The sequence below is a fragment of the Trachemys scripta genome, chromosome 14 (assembly GCF_013100865.1).
Source record: "Trachemys scripta elegans isolate TJP31775 chromosome 14, CAS_Tse_1.0, whole genome shotgun sequence".
NCBI classification, from domain to species: Eukaryota; Metazoa; Chordata; order Testudines; family Emydidae; genus Trachemys; species Trachemys scripta.
Genome location: NC_048311.1, coordinates 40,311,942 through 40,324,108, shown reverse-complemented (window position 1 = coordinate 40,324,108; position 12,167 = coordinate 40,311,942). Strand labels below are relative to the sequence as shown.

At 51.4% G+C, this 12,167-nt stretch overlaps 1 pseudogene; it reads right to left on the bottom strand.

Annotated features, from left to right (window-relative positions):
• Positions 1-1,326: 1,326 nt before the first annotated feature.
• On the bottom strand, positions 1,327-12,014 carry LOC117887020 (annotated as a pseudogene).
• Between the last annotated feature and the right edge of the window lie 153 nt (positions 12,015-12,167).

The following is a 12,167-nucleotide window of genomic DNA, read 5'->3' as shown; positions in this document are numbered from 1 at the left end:
CTGCCTGTCCCCAGCCCGGCTGTTAATTCTGCCCTCTGACCCCACATCACTTCTGTCCCCAGCCCATCCTTCAGTTCTGACCCTGCAGCCCCCACATCTGCCCCTTAGGGCCCCTCTGCTCCTTCTGCAGCTCCAGGGGTTCTTCACCCTCCCCCTCCAACCCCTGGTGTTTCAGGGAGGGAGTAGGGAGGAGCTTCCAGAGGTCATAGAGCTAAGAGGCCAGGTGGTTGGTGTGATGGATTTGGTCACAGAGACCCCCTTGGGACTGTCACCTGATGTGCTGAAATTACCTCTGAGCCCATTTTCTCTGCCAGTTTGGGCCTCCAGAACCCTGCCTTGTTGAGCCAGACACGCCAGTCTGTTCCAATACAGACCCAGGGTCTGAAACACGTGCCCCAAAGCTGCAGACTTAACTGAAAACAGCTTAAGAAGTGCTCCTGCCTCTAGCACCCAGACACCCAGGTCCCAATGGGATCCAAACCCCAAATAAATCCATTTTACTTTGTATAAAGCTCATAAAACTCTAATACTGAGAGAGAGAGATGCACTGCTGTTTGCTCTCCCAGGTATTAATACTGCCACCTGGGTTAATTAATAAGCAAAAGTGATTTTATTAAATATAAACAAGTAGGATTTAAGTGGTTCCAAGTAATAACAGACAGAACAAAGTAAGTTACCAAGCAAAATAAAACAAAAACACACAAGTCTAAGCCTAATACAGTAGGAAACTAAAGGCAGGTAAATCTCCAATAAGCTTCTTTCACAGACTAGATTCCTTCATAGTCTGGGTCCAGCAATCACTCATACCCCCGTAATTACTGTCCTTTGTTCCAGTTTCTTTTTGGCATCTCTTTGGGGTGGAGAAGCTATCTTTTGAGCCAGCTGAAGACAAAATGGAGGGGTTTCCAGGGCCTTTTATATTCTCTCACTTGTGGGCAGAAACCCCTTTGTTTTCCTGTGTAAAGTCACAGCAACAAGATGGAGTTTGTAACCACCTGGGCAAGTCACATGTCTATGAATGATTCAGCTTTTTGCAGGATGACACCATTGTTTACATATTAATTTGAACTTTCCCAGGAAAGCTCAGATGTGGATTGGCGTCTCCCAAAGTACATTGTCAGTTAAGTGTTTCTTCTTTGGACACTTACTGAGAATAGTCCTTTCTCAAGAAGCTGACCAAATGCTTCACTGAGGCTACTTAGAATCAAACACATTAAGATACAAGTACATAGCCAATATTCATAACTTCAAATACAAAAATGATACCCACGTACAGACAGCATAATCATAACCAGCAAACTACAGCCTTTCCATAGAAACCCCACTTGACCTCCTCTGTACAAGATCTGGTGCAACCATAGGACCCTGGTTGAAACAATGATCTATACGGTCACAGTTCATGTCAATAACGTCACAATTGGGAAGACAGGAGTCCTCCAGGCCACAGGGGCTAGGATGAGCGTGGCTAGTTTCATTGACTTGTTTCAATGACTTGTTTCATTCCCAGTGGGCTGTTCCCCTTCACATGTCTCAGTGGCACTGTCTGACCCAGGATCCCCAGAGCCCTCATGCATCATAGAGGACAGTGGCAAACAGGCTGCACAATCCTTGGGACAGTGATGAGATTGGCTTCTCTAGCTTGTTCACTCAATGCTCTCTATGGTGGTCACAGAGATTAGGGTGTGTGAGGATAGAGAGGCTGATCTCAGGGTCCCCAGTGGAATATTGTCCCCCCCCCCAGTGTCTCAGGGACACAGTCTGAGTTGGGATCCCCCCACCCAGAGCCAGGGTCAGATTATCTCCCCAGGGACGGAGCCCGGTGGGAAAGTGAAGATCGGGGCCTCGTCACCAGCATCAATAAATGTCACCTGCCCCTGGTCACAGACCAAACAAACCCGGATCCTGCTGGGGGCCCAGCCCAGGGGTAGGGGGGTCACAGGGGAGGTGAGAGCCCGGAACTGACCCCCACACTGCCTAACAGCCCAGATCCCTCCCTTAGGGTTAAGGCTGATCCATCCCTTCCTCCCCACAGACTCTCTGGCCACCCCACAGCCCAGCCTCCCCCAACCCCCACCTCCACCTCCCAGCAATGTCTCCCAGAGGTAAATCCCTCACAGCCCAGCACACAGGGCTCAATGTCAAATCTCTCAGGGGTGTTGGGCAGTTGCTCCCGTGTGTCTCCACATCTCACATGTTTCCGATCCTCAGACAGGACGAGTTGGGGATGAGCCGTGTCTGGATCCAGAGTCACATTCACTGGGAGAGAGAGAATCAGAGCGTTAGGGGCAGAGCTTAGCCCTGGGGGAGGCTGGGATGATTTCTCACACTCCCCAGCAGCCCCGTTCTGGCTGGGACAGGCCTGGATCCCAGGGAGCTGCCTCTGTCCTGGGCACCTGAGACTGAGCAGAGATTTCACTGCAGTTCCTCTGTCTTTGTATTGGGACCCACTTCACTAGTTTCTCATTTATTACAGAGGTTTCAGCTCCCCCTTCTGGGGGCTGCTCCATTCCCAGCAGCACAGACACAGCCAGGAAGGTGTCAGAAGCTTTTAATGAGAAGGGAGCAGAAGAAGTACTACCAACTTTAAGCCCCAGGGGGAAGCTCCCTTCCCTAATGCAGCCTCCACTCCCAGATCAGGGAACAGAGAGGAAGGTGCAGCAATGGGGAAGAGCTGCTTAATACCAGAAAGTAGGAAGTGACATTAGGTGGAATAGCCCCATTCCCAGCCCAGAGAGAAGGGAGGAGCTGGCAGCCTCGGAGGGAGAGCATCTCCCCAATCCAGAAAGCAGGGAGCAGCTCCAATGGGAGAGCCCAGCCCAGCCCAAAGGAAAGGCAGGATGTTGGAGAAGAGTGATGGGGAGACCCCCTGCACTGGGGTGAAGTTGAGGGATGTGTCAGCCCTCAGGGCAGAGAGCTCTGTTCGGGTGCTGCTCAGTGAGAGTGTTTCTGTTCATCAGCATGGGCATGAACTCAGCACTAAGGTTGATGTCAGGATTGTTTGTGTGATGTCAGCTTGGGATCTCCCTAGGAGTTCATGAACCTTGGTAGAATTGGGGGCGGGGGGGACATGAGGTCCGGCAGCCTGTTGCCCCACCTCTTCCATGGCCTCACCCTAAACCTCCCCTTCCCACTGAGGTCCCGCCCCCTTATTGGGCTGGGAGCCTTGGCCACTGTGAAGAGCCCCTGACCCTCCACCTGCCCTGGCCTATGTCCCCGCTCCCCGGAGCGCGCCTCCCAGGGCAGGTGGGGGGTCCAGGGCTCCCCAGTGCTGCCCAGGCTCCCTGGGTGACAGCCCAGTTCTAGCTCCTGGCCTGACCAGGGGGCAGGGACTTGTGGGAAGAGGAGCAAGGGTGGAGCCACTGAGAGGGGCCAGGACTGGGAAGAGGCTGGCGCCACAGGCAGGGGCTGTGCTCCTCGGGGGGAAGCTGATCAGCTGCCCTGCCGCGAAGTGCAGCCCCTGCCTGCGAAGTTCCAGGCCTGTCCAAGGCTTCCAGGTGGTGGGGACAACATGGTCCCCTGCTCCCAGGAGTGGATTTACCATTAAACACACCATGTGGTGGCACAGGACCCCCAGTGATAGGGAGGCCCCCAAAATGTGGCAGTGCAGTAGGGGTCAGTGCGCACACCTGGCAGGGGGGAGGTGGCTCAGTGTGCTGCCTGACTCACTGCCCCTCTTCCCCCAAGGGGCGCGCAGAGACATGCCATCAGCAGCGAGCAGGGCTAAGGCTGCTCCCTGCCTGCTCTGCCTCCCTCCCTCCGCGCCACTTCCAGAAGCAGATGGCATGCCTCTGCCCCGAGCGTCAACTCCGCAGCTCCCATTAGCTGGGAACTGAAGCCAATGGGAGCTGCGGGGGCGGTGCCTGGGGCAGCAACACGTGGAGATCCCCTGACCCTGCCCCCGCAAAGGAGATGCTGCCAGAGGGGTGTGCTAGTCGCTTTCAGAGCCGTGAGCGCCTCCCCCCTGGCTCCCTGCTGCACTCCAACCCCCAGCCCCAGCCCACACCCAAACTCCTTCCCACAGCTAAACCCCCTGTCCCAATCAAGGTACCTCACTTTATTTTCATTTACTTCCTATTATTTATAATATAGGAGGAGGATGAAGAAAAAAAGAATGAAAAACAGGGGGGAGATAAGAGAGAATGTTCTTTTTCTTGACTAGGTCCTGAGAAGGGTGGGGGGCGAAAATGAAGTTGCACACAGGGCCCCACTAACTCTAAATCTGCCATTGCCTGCCCCCAAACTATGCCCATGTTAAAAAGTAGGGGGGGCATGGTCCCCATGTCCCCTTGTTCCAGTGCTCCTGGATCATCTCACAGTTTAATGTGTTATTTTTAGGGCTAGTAACTTTAGCTACATTATCATGAAGATGTTTTCACTGGAATTTTTTTATCATTTAAAGACAATCTCCATCAGTAAACTTACCCAGTCTGTCAGATCCTAGAGGCTCCCCTGTTTTTGTCTCCAGTGCAGATGGCAGAGTGTCTGGAGAGGGAAAGGATAAGCGAGGTGAGATTTCAGGCATTCATAATTATAAGAGCATTCCCATTCTGAACTCTTCGACGTGTGTTTTCATCATGACAGAGAAACAGACTGAGACATACTCAGGTATTTCAAACAACAAGGTCTGAAACCTTCGACTTCCTTTCTCGTTCAGGCATCTCCCAGCAGTGGAACCAACATCCATGAAGCCTCACAACCATCCCAGGATAAACAATCTGTCAGTGAGATTTACTTTTCCTCTCATCAACCCCTCCCACCCTTCAGACTCCAGTTGGTTTGTCTCATTCACTTACTGTGACCTAGACCCAGGTCATACAAAGACTTTGGCGTAAGAGTAACTTTACCCACTTGGGTCCCTTTGACACTAACGGGATGTTCAGAGTTTGTGAAATCCTGGCTCTAATTGTGAACTGTGGGGTCTGTTTACTCAGCGTCTCTACAGAGAACAGCACGATGGGGCCTTGTGCTCCATAGGCAGAAATAGGAATAATAAAAAAAATCATTTTATAAATGTGGAAACTGAGGCAGGGGACGGTTGACTCTATGGGCCAGATTTACCCCTGTACTGACAAAAGGAGAGAGGGGAGGGGCCATTTGTGACTCTGCTGTTCAGTGGCTGCAGGGGCCGGTGCAGACCTTGGCACAGGCTGAGGAAGTTCTGAAGCCAGCCAGAGTTACATCCCTATGACAATGGGCCCCGTGTGTCTTGCCCAGTGTGCAGAGTGTCAGAGGCCCAGCTTTACCCTGTCCACATCCCTCTGTCCCTCGTCCATCCCCCGTCCCTCTTCCACCCGCCCTCACCCCTCCCCCACCCCATTCCCAGCCCTCTCAGGAACACACCTTGTGCCTGCAGCTGTGGAGGAGGCACAAGAGGCTCCTGTGCTGGAGGGATCCCTCACCGTGGGGGAGGGGCTTTCTCCTTCCCTGCAGCCTCTGTGCCCAGACTAGCTGCCATATGGGACCAGAGCCCAGTGAAGGGCTGGGTCCACTCTAACAAATGGCCTTTAATTTAGGTTCTAGATTTTGGGTGCTGACCTTTAGGTACCTGGGGCCTGGTTCTCAGAGGGGTTGGGCACCTGCAGCTCCTACTGACTCCACCTGCAGATGTGGAGGCTGCACAGCTCTGGAGCACCTGCCCTGCAGTTTTCTAGTAGGGAGAGAAACTCAGGTGCCCCAAATTAGGCCATTTTGTTCAATTTGGGCCTGAATGTTGTGACCTTTGGTAAGTCATGAATTAATGTGAGACATGTTGATGCCTGGGCCCTGCTATATCAGCTCAGTTTGTTGCCTTTCCACTAGTTATTATGTTCAGTTTTGAGAATTGGTACAAGGATCATTTCTTATGCATAAGTTTGGGCAGACGGAGATTGTGCATTTTTACTGAGTGACTTGGCTTTGGCCTGGTGAGCAGCTTGCTTGATATAAGGGAAATGTTGCCCTAAGTGACCCAGTTATTAAGTGATGTGTTCATAAGTTGCTATGTGGGACAAAGATGTTTTGACCACAAAATGTGCTTAAAGACAACAGACACCCAAAATGTACTGCCAACGAGCAGTTACCAAAGTCCAAAAATCCCGATGTGGAGAAAAGGGTCAAAGTGACCCGGGCACATCACTAGGTACTGACTGGTAATGAATGAATCAGAAAAGAGAATAACTCGAAAATGGCTTGGACAACAAAAGCCCTGCCAATTAGAAAGTTCATGCATGTGCAGTGAATGAATTATACAAGATATTTCCTATTCATAACATTCAAAGGTGATTGGAAAAGAACTAATAAATATAGAATCTGGATGTGTATAATATGTCAGATATCGTAAGGGGTAATCGGAGCATCATAGGAGAAATGTCTCATGACCCGCCTATGCCCCTGGAGAAGGTAACTGGGCAGCATTTCTTTCAGTATGTCTGTCATTTCATACTTTAATAGTACTTGTAATAGCAAGGCATGCTTTGGAACAAATAAGGGATTGAATTAATCAACCTGAGTGATTTGGACCCCAAGTGCATGGCATTCTCACCCAAGAATTAAATAGATACATAATCTAATTATGAACCAATTGACCAGCTCCATTCACCTCTAACAGTCTCAGACGTTTATCCTAATTTCCCCTCCTAGATCCCTTCTAGGTACCTTTGAACTTCCTCAGAGCCTCCAATAGTGCAATAGTTTTCTGGGAGAAACAACTGACTCACTCTTCCAGTTCAGGAGAAATTTCCTTTGGCTGCTGGAACTTCCCCTTCTCACACCTGGAGAAAAACAATTTCACATGATTATATTTCATGTTGTGACTCATTATAAGTTGCTGCTAGGGAGTCGCTGCTCTAATGGGCCTGGAGTTAGAATTCCTCAACTTCTCCCAGCCTCAGAGCAGGTGTGACACAGCCCATGCCCGTGCAACCTTCCCCCGAAATGTCCCATGAATGTTCTTCAACTCTGGCCTGGAGAGATCAGCTCTGGGGATAAAAATGGAATTGAGTCTCCATGGCCAGTTCACTCCTTGGCCTCCATGCTCTGAGGGACAGGAGGTTCACAAGTGAAGTGCTGTAGAAATCTGACCACTAGGAGCTAGACTGAGACACCAACTCCCCCCTCCCCAGCTCATTCCACACAGGCCTCCAAACAACCCTCAGGTGCAAAAAGAACAGGAGTACTTGTGGCACCTTAGAGACTAACAAATTTATTAGAGCATAAGTTTCGTGGACTACAGCCCACTTCTTCGGATGCATATAGCATATACAGCACTTCTTCGGATGCAGGTGCGAAAGACTTTTGACCACTGCTGCCCTGGGCTGAATGGTTACCAGGGCCCCAGCAGTGACAGGCCCATATTCCATCCTCACTATCCTGAGGCAGCCCGTCCCCCAGGGATGTGACATCTCTAGGAAATACTTGAGGTCAGTCCTTCCCACTGAATGGAGAATTCCAGAGTCTTCTGTGCAAGGGTGAGAACCTCAGGATGAAGTTGATCAGAGAGATTTGTATCCAACATGTGACCTTCCCCACACATTTTGCTGTAGAGCCCTGGGGAGATGCAGTGCTAACATCACCATCAAGCTCTTTCCTAGCGTTGTGAAGTGGGAGGGGGAGTGAGAGAGAGACACGTACCTGCTCAAGGTGCTTCTGACATCCTAGAGGAGAGAGATAGAGAGAGAAGAAAGAATCTCAGTCCCCTCTGACACACACATAGGGGATCCCAGGGAAGGGATTTAGGAAGTATGGGGAATAGAGGCCCTGCCCTGGCCCACGGGCATGGATTCCCTGAGCTAATGCAGCTTTTCCATCTCTAATATCTGTGTGTCTGTGACTCTGCAAAGAACAATAGTCATTCACATGTCAGCAATGCACACGCCGAGTTACACCGAGATCTCTGACTGCTGGACTCCAGTGCTTATGATTCAGGAGCCCTCCCTTCCCTGTGTGGGGATCTGGTGTTTCTAACCACAGGTGCTGGCTTCTAATTGTCCCTGGGGGTGCACAATCCCAGGCCCTGCCCCCACTCCATCCCTTCCCCAATGCCTCTCCCTCTTCCTGCCCCCGCTCCGCCCCTGCCCAGCCTCTTTCTGACCCCTCCCTTGTGTGCACCCCCTCCCCACTCTTCCCTCTCCCAGTGCCTCCTGCACACCACAGAACAGCTGATTGAGGCAGGTGGGAAGCGCTGGGAGGGAGGGGGAGGAGTTGATTGGCAGGGCTGCTGGCAGGCAGGAGGCACTGGGGGCAGAGGGGGGGAGCTGGCTGCCGATGGGTGCTAAGCACCCACTAATTGTTTTCTGTGGGTGCTCTATCCCTTAAGAACTCATGGAGTCGGCCCCTCTATTTCTCCCTGTCTCACCTGCAGGAATTCACTCGCTGGCTTCTGAAACTTCCCCTCCATCTCACTGATCAGCTCACTGAGATGGGAAATCTGCTCCGAGAGTTGACTGACATTTTCATTCTGGATCCTCACAATCTCCTCCTCCAGCTTCTGCAGCTGGGCCAGTAGGAGTCGCTCTTGTTCCTCCAGGAACTGTCGCAGTTCCTTAAATTTGGACACAACCTTCTGCCTCTCGGTTTGTATTTGTTTCTGTATGAAAATATGGAAAGGGATGGACAGGGACATGAATGGTGCCTGGGATCCTTTTGTGGAGCGCTGAGTGTGTAGGAGGGAGAACTTCATTGAAACTCCGAAGATTTCTGACATTTGACTCTACCCTAGGGAGAGGATTTTCTCACAATTTCCCCTTCAGCCCCTATATCTCTGAAAGGGAGGTTCCCATGTCTGTCACGGTCAGCATATGTTATTCATGGCCTCTGGGAATTCAGACCCAGAGCAGCGGGAGGCAGGACTCAGCACTACACTGACAGAGACACCAGGGGAGAAAAAAGAAACAGACATATTAATGCACAAAATGACCAGACACGGGACAGCACTTCACGGGGAAATTTAGTTCACATGGGGAGGATTTCTGGGCAAGCCACAAGGGCTAGACATTAACACATCTGCTGAAATGGAAGCTTAGGGCTTCTCTACACACTAATCTAACCCAGCAATCCATGGTCCTGGAGAAACACACACAAGCCCACGTTCACCAAGGCCACACAGGAGTCTGCCTCCAAACAGACCTCCCATTGCCAGCCCCTGCTGGTTCATAACAACAGGCACCTACCAGATACTCCTGACTTTTCCCCTCTCCCGTCACTTTCAATCCCAGTAGCTTTTCTCTCTCATCCCTCAGAGTCTTCAGTTGGGCCTGGATTCTTTCCTGAAGAAACAGAAATGATTTGGGAGCTTTTATTTGAATGGTTGATAGGGGTATGGAGCTTTTTGTTTTTCCATCCAAAACCCAAGATGACTGTTGGTCCTAATCGCTTTGTGACATAAGGGCCACCAAGGAGATAAAACCTTATCAATACAGACTGGGACTGTGTCATAGTCAGACTTGTTACCAATTCCGGTTCAGTCTTTTCAGTAATTAGACAGAGATCTCAATTATAACCAAGCTTTATTGGTATTTGTGAATTGATTAGTAGTATAGCACATAACAGGACACTGGAGTCACATTGGGGTGAATCAATAAACCTGTTTTTGAGAAGGTTTAATGAACAAAGTGATACATATCCCAGAAGTCACCAAGGTTTCAATATGGGCTGGGATTTCAGACCTGAAGCTCTGGGGACTGCAATGGTTGAACAGAGTTGGTCTAAGCACCAGGCCAAACCCCATGAGATGTCAGGAGGCCATTTGTCTGGTTGGAAGCTGCGCAGTCCCAGTTTTGTGGAGAACTATCCCTGTCCAGTAGGGACCCAGCGCTGCACATGGGTTTGTCCAGTGAAAAAGAGAGAGCAGGAGACTGAGGACGCAGGGGGATATCAGTGAGGGCAGGGGTGGGGGTGACACCTCCATGCAGAATGATGCAGGTGGGGGCAATCTGACAAAGGTGGGGGGGACATACAGGCTGACTGATTCAGGTGTGGGAGGGCCCATGCAGGCAGGCGTGGGGATGTCCTATGTTCTGGGAATGCCTCAGTGGCCTCCCTAATTAGACACGCAGATTTGTATAAAGAACGGTTGGGGTTTGCCCCAGTGCTGTTCTAAACCCTTTCAGTGGCAATGTGCTCTGGGTAGGTCCCCACTGCCCCATTCCCTGGTAAAGATCCCGGAAGCAGTGCATTCTGGGAGATTTCAAAAGGCTGCCTGGTGGGACTAATGGAACCATTTTGTCTGGTCCTTGCCCACGTACACAACAGAACAGGTTAGACTGGCACCAGTCAGCTCCAGGCTGTGGTTAGTTTTGCTACAATCCAATGAAATCCCAGTGGTACTTGGCATGGACCTGCGGTGTCTGGAGCCCTTTTGTGTGCGGACTCAAGGTGCCGGGAGTCCACACAGCGTTTAGCCCAATGATCTCCTGTAGTGCAGGCCGGCAGCATCTGAGTTTAACCCTTCATGGAGCAACACAGGAGTTCAGAATCCCAGGGGGAAACCTCGTCTCTCTGCTGAGCCTGGGGCTTTTATCAAGGAGTCTTTTCTTCCTACTGTTCGCACTTCATCACTGCTCAGTGCTGCTGAGGGGGGCAATGTAGCCTAGTGGTTAGAGCAATGGGCTTGGCCTTGGATAAGTGGGGGTTTATGGCCTGCTCTGACACTGACCTACTGAGTGACCTTGGAGAACTCACTCCCCCTCTTTGTGCCTCAGTTTCCCCTCTCAACTTTTGTCTCTCTTGTCCAGTTAGACCAGGGGTGGGCAACTTTTTGGCCTATGGGCCACATAGGGGTTGCAAAACTGTATGGAGTGCCGGGTAGGGAAGGCTGTGCCTCCCCAAACAGCCTGGTCCCTGCCCACTATCCACCCCCTCCCAATTCCCACACCCTGACTGCCCCCCTCAGAATCCCTGACCAATCCAACCCCCCCCCCATTCCTTGTCCCCTGACCACCCCCTCCTGGGACCCCCCATCCCTAATCACTCTCCCAGGACCCCACCCCCATCCAACTGCCTGGATGTGGCCCGCAGGCCATAGTTTGCCCACCCCTGAGTTAGACTGTAAATGGCTCAGGGCAGGGATTGTCCCTCACTGGGTTTTGTGCAGGGCCCCCCCACAATCGAGGTCAGATCTCATCTGGGCTGTGTAGGGGCTGCTGGGACGCCAATAACAATAATACACACTGTGATGCAATCAGCAATAACAGCCACAGCTTGTAACGCCCCCTTCTCTGGTCTGAAGGCAGCACTCTCACATAGACTGACCGGCAGCTCTTGTGAATCAAACCTCACTGGTCATTTAATAACTTCCGGTCTGCAGAGAGTTCCCTTATTTCACTGGTGTTAGCTGGGTTTGAAGAGGATTCAGCTGCTCAGAGAAAACTTTCCCACATCAGATAATTTTAAAATCTTCATCTCTTGCCTTTCTTGCCAGGCTGGAGTATCATTAATTTGTACAGCATCTTTCATGCAATGAAGGCTACACACAGCTGAATGACACAGATACGCCTGTCTCAGGAAACTTGTGATGCCAGTAACCTGTAATTCAAATGCAAAGTTATTACCCATTAGACTGGACAGCAACTTGGTACCTTGCACTCCTGGGCGGCTTCCTGTATGGGAACCACTGTGTGAGCGCGGTGAGCCCGGGACTCTCTGCAGATCACACAGATGGGGGTTTGATCCTCTTCACAGAACAGTTTCAGAGCCTCCTGGTGTTCCCCACACACCCCATCCCCTCCTGCTCCCTTTGCTGCCTGTAAATTCAGTCACTTGGTGATTTCTACCATGTTTGCCAGCTGCCTGTTGGGCCTGAGGTTTCTCTGTTGCACAGTTTCTCTGCACTGAGGGCAGGAAGCAGCTGTATCGGATCCCTCCCAGCACTGGCTGATGCAGGCTCGGCAGAAATTGTGCTCACACTCCAGAGTGATAGGTTCTGTGAAATACTCCAGACAGACAGGACATGTAGCTTCCTCCTGGAGACTTTCCACGGGGTTCTCTGCAGCCATGGCAGCACCGGGCCCAGACTCGGTCTTGGGAGTCGAACCAGCGGCACCTCCTGACGCCCTGGTAGCCGGACAGCCCCCTCGCCGGCACCGGAGGAGACCATAGCAGCACCTCCGTCCATTGTACAAGAGGTCTTTAAAGTTCACCAGGAGCTCCTCAAAAGGGTAGCCTCGAATCTCCAACTCCAGGCTGAGGAGATG